Here is a 6,000-nt window from a genome sequence, read left to right as displayed (position 1 = left end):
GTTCAAATGTAGCCTCAGACACTAGCTATGTGACCCTGGTCAAGTCATTTAGCTCTGTTTGCCTCTATTTCCTCATTTGTAAAATGAACTGGTGAAGCAAATGGCAGACCACTCTAGTATCTTTACCAAGAAAAACCCAAATGGGGTCATATAATATTGAACATGACTGGAATAACTGAACAAGAGCCAAGGAAAAAATAGTAACTCTCAGATAATTAGAGATAGTCACAGGTAAAATGTATTATCTAGGGAGGTAGTGGATTCCCTTTCCTGTGGGTCTTTAAGCAGGTATGTCCCAGTGGAAAATCTTTTCAGATATGGTTTGTATTAGAAGGCCACTGGGTTCCCCACCATCTCTAATATTCTAGTGAACTATTAGCCAAAACATGATAATGACTTGGATATTGTGAAAAAACCAAAAACCTTCTAATTATAGCAGTCTCTTCCCCTCACAACTATAAATCTGCCCTTCCTTTCCCTCCACATCCTTCCCTTGCCCACACATAGCCAGGGCTAGACTAATAGTTATGGAAAAAAAACTGAATTGAAGGAAAGTCAATGATTCCTGGATCCTAATCCTTTATTTTCCATCCACTCAAAATACGACTTTTGGCAAGGCATTTAATCAATGGACATTTATTAAGAACCTATTATGTGTCAGGCAAAGTATCAGGCCCTGGGGGTATAATATGAAACCATCCTCGCCCTACCACACCATGGTAGAAATAACTGCCTATCTTTGTCATTCAGGTTCTTCATCTGTGAAATGAGGGAATAGGACTAAAGTGACTAAGGATCATTTCCAGCTCTAATAGCCCATGTTCTACAACCCTTCCAGCACTAACATTCTGAATTATGAAGTCCCTCAGAGGTCAAGAAAAATAAATTTAATTATTTTTTAACTGGAAGAATCTTAAATAAATGGTCCTTAACCCTTGGCATACATGTCAAGCCTATAGACCCTTTCTCAGAATAATGTCTTAAATATATAAAATAAAATAAAATATATAGAATTATAAAGTAAGTCATTTATATGGAACAATTTTTCCCATCTAAATTCATTCACACCCTGAAATCTAGCTATGAATACTTTAGGGATGGGGGCCTTATGGACTTTAGGTTAAGAACTCTTACCTTAAAAAATATTCCAGGAATATATAATTTTAAGGACAGATTAGTTGCCTTTGCGACCACACTTCCCTCATAGTAACTCCCCCAATGCCTAGGATTCTACCATTTTCTAAATCATTTGTATTAAACCATTACTGGGTCCAGCCTTCTTCTGACACACAAAAACACACAAATTTCTCCAAGGAGGAACTTGTAATGAGCTACAAATTTACCTAAGTATTAATTCATTTATCATATTCTTTTACCCTGCCAAAGGTTAAGATCTTAGTCTTGAAGAATAGAAGTTTAGACTAGAGGAACAATAATACTAACAATGATGGTAATCATAATAGGTGTCTTTATTTAGCACTTCAGTTATGGGAAGGATCTATAATTTCCTCAGTACCAGAACTCCTAGTGTGGGAATTCCTTTTGCCAACACAGATGGCAAATCCTGGACATTAATAACTGGAGGAACCAAAAAAGGTCTTAGGGAGGAGGTGATGCCTAACTTGTGCTTTAAAGAGGTAAGGAGAGGGTGCTTTCTAGATTGTGGTGGTGGGGTGGCATGGAGATAGAGATCAGAAATGGGGAACCCATTAAAAGCACAGAGATAAAAGAGATATAATAGTATATACAGCAAATAGCTAGCATGCCTCTTTGACTGAAAAAGCAAGAATAAATTGGAAGTAATACAAAATAATATCAGGAAGGTAGGTGAAAGCCATATTATTGAATGCTTAAAACCCATGATTATGGAGTTTATATCTATTATGTGGGCAAGCAGGGAAAGAGAAACCAAAGGTTTTTGAGCAGGAGGTGACATGGTCATCACTATGGTTTAGAAAGATCAATTTACCAATAATGTGAAAGATAGAGAAAAGAGGAATTGGAAAATGTAATGAGTTCTATTTTGGACATGCTGTCCCTAGATCATCTAGGGAGAGAACCTGAGTGAGTAGTTTGTATTAAGTGATTCGAATTCAGGAGAGAGGAAAGATGAGAACTTGATGCAGAGTTCTGTACTAGGAATTTGCAGTTCAGAAGGTAATTGCAGGACCAGGCAATACTTTAAGAAAAAGATATGAGTCTCTGATGGTAAAAATCAAGGCGTTCTAAGAAATAGTAAGGGAGATACTGTGCAAATTTAGCAGCTCCATATGATCAGAAGAGATCCTGATGTGATCTACAATCTCAAGGGTCAGGGTGCTCCCTCCTCTGAGAGGGATCGCAGCCCATCTAGTGCAAAATATCACCTTAGTGTTTCCTTATGGCATTTGACATAGCAATAACAGAAATAAGCATTTATTAAGCATTGTAGTATTTTAATAATAATTTAAAGAGAAGGAAAAGAAAAAGGGTTCTTTCAGTCAAGTGAGCAGAGCAAAGAGAGCCAGAGACGCACACCTGCAGCTCTTTACCAAAAGCACAAGCTCTAAAAAAAGAGCCTCACAGCATGGGTCTCAGACAAATTTATCTCCCAAGCATCCTTATGTAAAAAGAGGACATAACTTAAAAGGATGCTGAGACTGTAACTCAGGTGTGGCAAAATTTCCATCTGCACAGCATCTTCTATATGCCAGTCATTGTCCTAAATGTTTTATAAGCATTATCTCATTTGAGCCTCCCAACAATTTTGAGAGGTAGATGCTTTTTTATCCCATTTTACAATGAAAGAAATTAAGGCAGAATACGTGACTTCTCTAGGGTTTTACAGCTGGTGCCTTGGGACTGTTTTCAACTCATGTCTTTGTGACTCCAAGCCTCACACTCTATCTCCAAACTACCTAGGAGCCTCATTGTGCTATATGTAGGTATTCCTCTGATTTCTTAATATCCTGGTGGTTGTAGTACTCTAGTGGTCTCCATTTTACCCCCCATCAATTTTTCTGGTGATTCATGCCCTTGATGATGTCTTTTTGGCCACTTCTTTCGCATGCCATTATCAGTAAATTTGCTGTCATCAGCTTACACATGCCATGTACAGTTCCATTGCCCTCTGGGTCACCAGTCACTGAGATTCCTCAGAGATGATGATGTTCTATCATTCATAGGCATAAAGCATCCCCAAGAAGGTATTAATCTTAAAAACAACAATTCTTCATGAGAAAGATCAAAATTGTAAGTACCTCACAAAGTTCCAAATGTCATCTGGTCAAGTCTCATCATTCTAGACACAGATTTCCAGGTTGTGAGAGTTGGAAACCCTCAACAGTTGTCTACTCCAACTCATACGTGAAAGGAATTCCCACTAGTGAGGCAGCTAGGTAGTACAATGTTTAGAGCTCGAGACTTGGAATGAGGATGACTTGGGTTTAGATGCTAATAATTGCAGGACCCTGGGCAAATCACTTAACCACTTTCAGCCTCGCCTTCTTGATCTGTAAAATGAGCGAACTGGACTTGAAGACCTCTGAAGTCCCATCTACCTCTCAATCTATGATTCTATCATCCTACGTGGTTCTTTAGCCTCTGATTGAAGACATTTGCAGAGAGGAAGCTCATTACCACTTATGGCAGCTTAGGTGCCATTTGTAAGCTACTCTAATTTATTTCAGCCTAAATATAACTTTTGGTCACGTCCCTCCATTGCTCTTGGTTCTGTGCTGCAGGGGCCAGACAGAGTAAGTCCGATGAATTCCTCTTCTACAAAATAGCCCATCGACCCTTGACAACAGTTGGCATCCCTTTCCCTCCCCATCCCAAGCCTTGGAATATTTTGAGGACCCAGATGGCAATAGTGTGCAGGTCATTTTAGAAGCTTGGAAGAGAGGGGAACTTGACCCTGGGATTCATCCCCTGGGGGACCCATCCAGCTACTGTGACTTACAAGGAAGTAGGCTGTAAGGGGTACTGCATAGCACTTGGGGATTTTTAGCCTGAATAAAATACTTAGAGGGGAAATGATCTCTGTATTAAAAAAATGAGGCTGTTGACCTACCTAATCTCAAAATTCCCTTCTACCTACAAGGCAGCTGAAGGGTTGTTGAGTAGAAGATGGAGTCTGGTTGCTGTCAATGATCTCAGAGGGCAGAATTAGGATCAATAGGGGAAAGGACAATAGAGGTAAAAGGAAGATAGACCACATTGTTATTAGGAAAAACTTTCCAATAATGAGAGCTCTTCAGTAGCAGTTGGGGTGATTCATTAAGTCAGGATTTCTCCATCCTAAAAGGTGTTTAAATAGAGGTGGGATAATTCCTTTGAAGAAGCCATAGAGGCAATATCTTGAATGAATGCTTTCTAAGATCCTTTGTGACCCTGAGACTGTAAAATTCTAAAAGAAACCTTAGTTAAGGAAACCATCCTCTTTCCTTCTCCATTCCAAGGAATTGAACAGAAAAAACAAACAAACAAATAATACTTGTTTGTTTGCTGCTGCTACCATAATTAATGGGTGTCGTGAATAGATTCTAGTTCCTTTCTTAACAAAAAGAGTCTGTGTTCTATAATTTGTCCTGATGTTGAAAGCAATGTTAATATACACTGTCGCTTTTGGGGTGGCTTCAGTGTCTCTTACCCAATGCTCTGTTCATGCTGAATCTGTCTTAGAGTAGGAAGAACAATGAATGTGGAGTCAGAATCACAATTCTATTGCTTACTCTATTCTAGGCAATGTGCTAAGGGTTTGGAAAATAAATGTAAAGCAAAAAAGCCAGAATCAGCCCTCAACAGGTTTATGTTTTAATGGCAGGGAAACAATCCATTAAAAGGAACTGGAAATAGTTGGAAGAGCTCACATGAGGCTTGGAAAGTTGTTTATTGACAAGGAAATAGAAAAGTCCAAAAAGTTAGGAGTAGAGTCAGGAAAGAGAAGAGTACAAATGGCATGAGTCATACCTCCTGAGATGCTCCCAGCAAGGAACTGGCCATTCTGAGAGGAGAAACACAGGGGTGAAGGCATCTCCAGAGTGGGAAGATCATTAGGGAGAAGATACAACAAACTAGAGAGTTTAAAGGGAGAAAAATAAGCATTGTCCTTTTTACATGAAAATTTTTAGTTTTCAAATTACATATTAACAACTTTTAACTTTCATTTTTAAAATTTTTGACTTAATAATTCTCTCTTTATTACTGTTTCCCCTTCTCTGAAATGGCAAAAATTAAACACAGATAATACATGTGCAGTTTTACAAAACATATTTCCATATTAGTCCTGTTGTAAAAGAAAATAGACAAAAAACCCAAGCAAAATAATTTTTTAAATAAGCTGTGATTTGCATTTAAACTCTATCAATTCTTTCTCTTGAGATAGATATTATATTTTGTTATTGTAAGATTTAAATTAACATTCAATAACTCCAAGTATTATATTTTATAAGATTTATTCATAATCACTTGAACAAAAGTAATAAAAGCCTGAGTAAACACATGTGGTTAAAGTTCTCCTGCCTGGCTCTCCCCCAACCTACACTAACCACATTCCCAGGAAAAGAGAGAGCAAGGATGGAGCTACACAAAACTTATATCCTCCCTACATTAGCACTTAACATGAGAAGGAATATGGGAAGCTGGGATTTAGAGTCCTGGAGAGCAAATTCTAATTATATATTATAGATCCTTTAGGATTGTCCTGGATCACTGTCTTGCTGAAAGTAGCTAAGTCATTCACATTTTACCATTATACAATATTTCTGTTACTGTGTACATTGTTCTCTTTCTTCTGCTTATTTCCCTTTGAGTTATTAGTTTGTGTATTTCCAGATTATTCTGAAAGCGTCTTGCTCATTCACAATTTCTCATGGCACAATAGTATTCCATCATAATTATATACAATTTTATTTTATATCCCAAAATGTCCTCTATCTCTTATTTGATCATAAATTCTTTCCATTTATATATCTAATATCCTTAACTAATTTGCCTATGGTATCACTTTCGGTCTAAATC

The 6,000-nt window shown here is 37.7% G+C and overlaps 1 long non-coding RNA gene across 6 annotated transcripts in view; it reads right to left on the bottom strand.

The window, feature by feature from the left end:
* Positions 1-451: 451 nt before the first annotated feature.
* Positions 452-6,000, bottom strand: part of LOC103095682 (uncharacterized) — a 179,165-nt gene continuing 173,616 nt past the window's right edge. For all 6 annotated transcript variants that reach the window (XR_008912814.1, XR_008912810.1, XR_008912811.1 and 3 more), the window contains one exon: positions 452-5,054. This is a non-coding gene — a long non-coding RNA (uncharacterized LOC103095682). The remainder of the gene's footprint in view (positions 5,055-6,000) is intronic.

The sequence above is a fragment of the Monodelphis domestica genome, chromosome 6 (genome assembly GCF_027887165.1).
Source record: "Monodelphis domestica isolate mMonDom1 chromosome 6, mMonDom1.pri, whole genome shotgun sequence".
Lineage (NCBI taxonomy): Eukaryota > Metazoa > Chordata > Mammalia > Didelphimorphia > Didelphidae > Monodelphis > Monodelphis domestica.
Note: the sequence above shows the minus strand (reverse complement) of the source record. Positions and strands in the feature narration are given on the sequence as shown.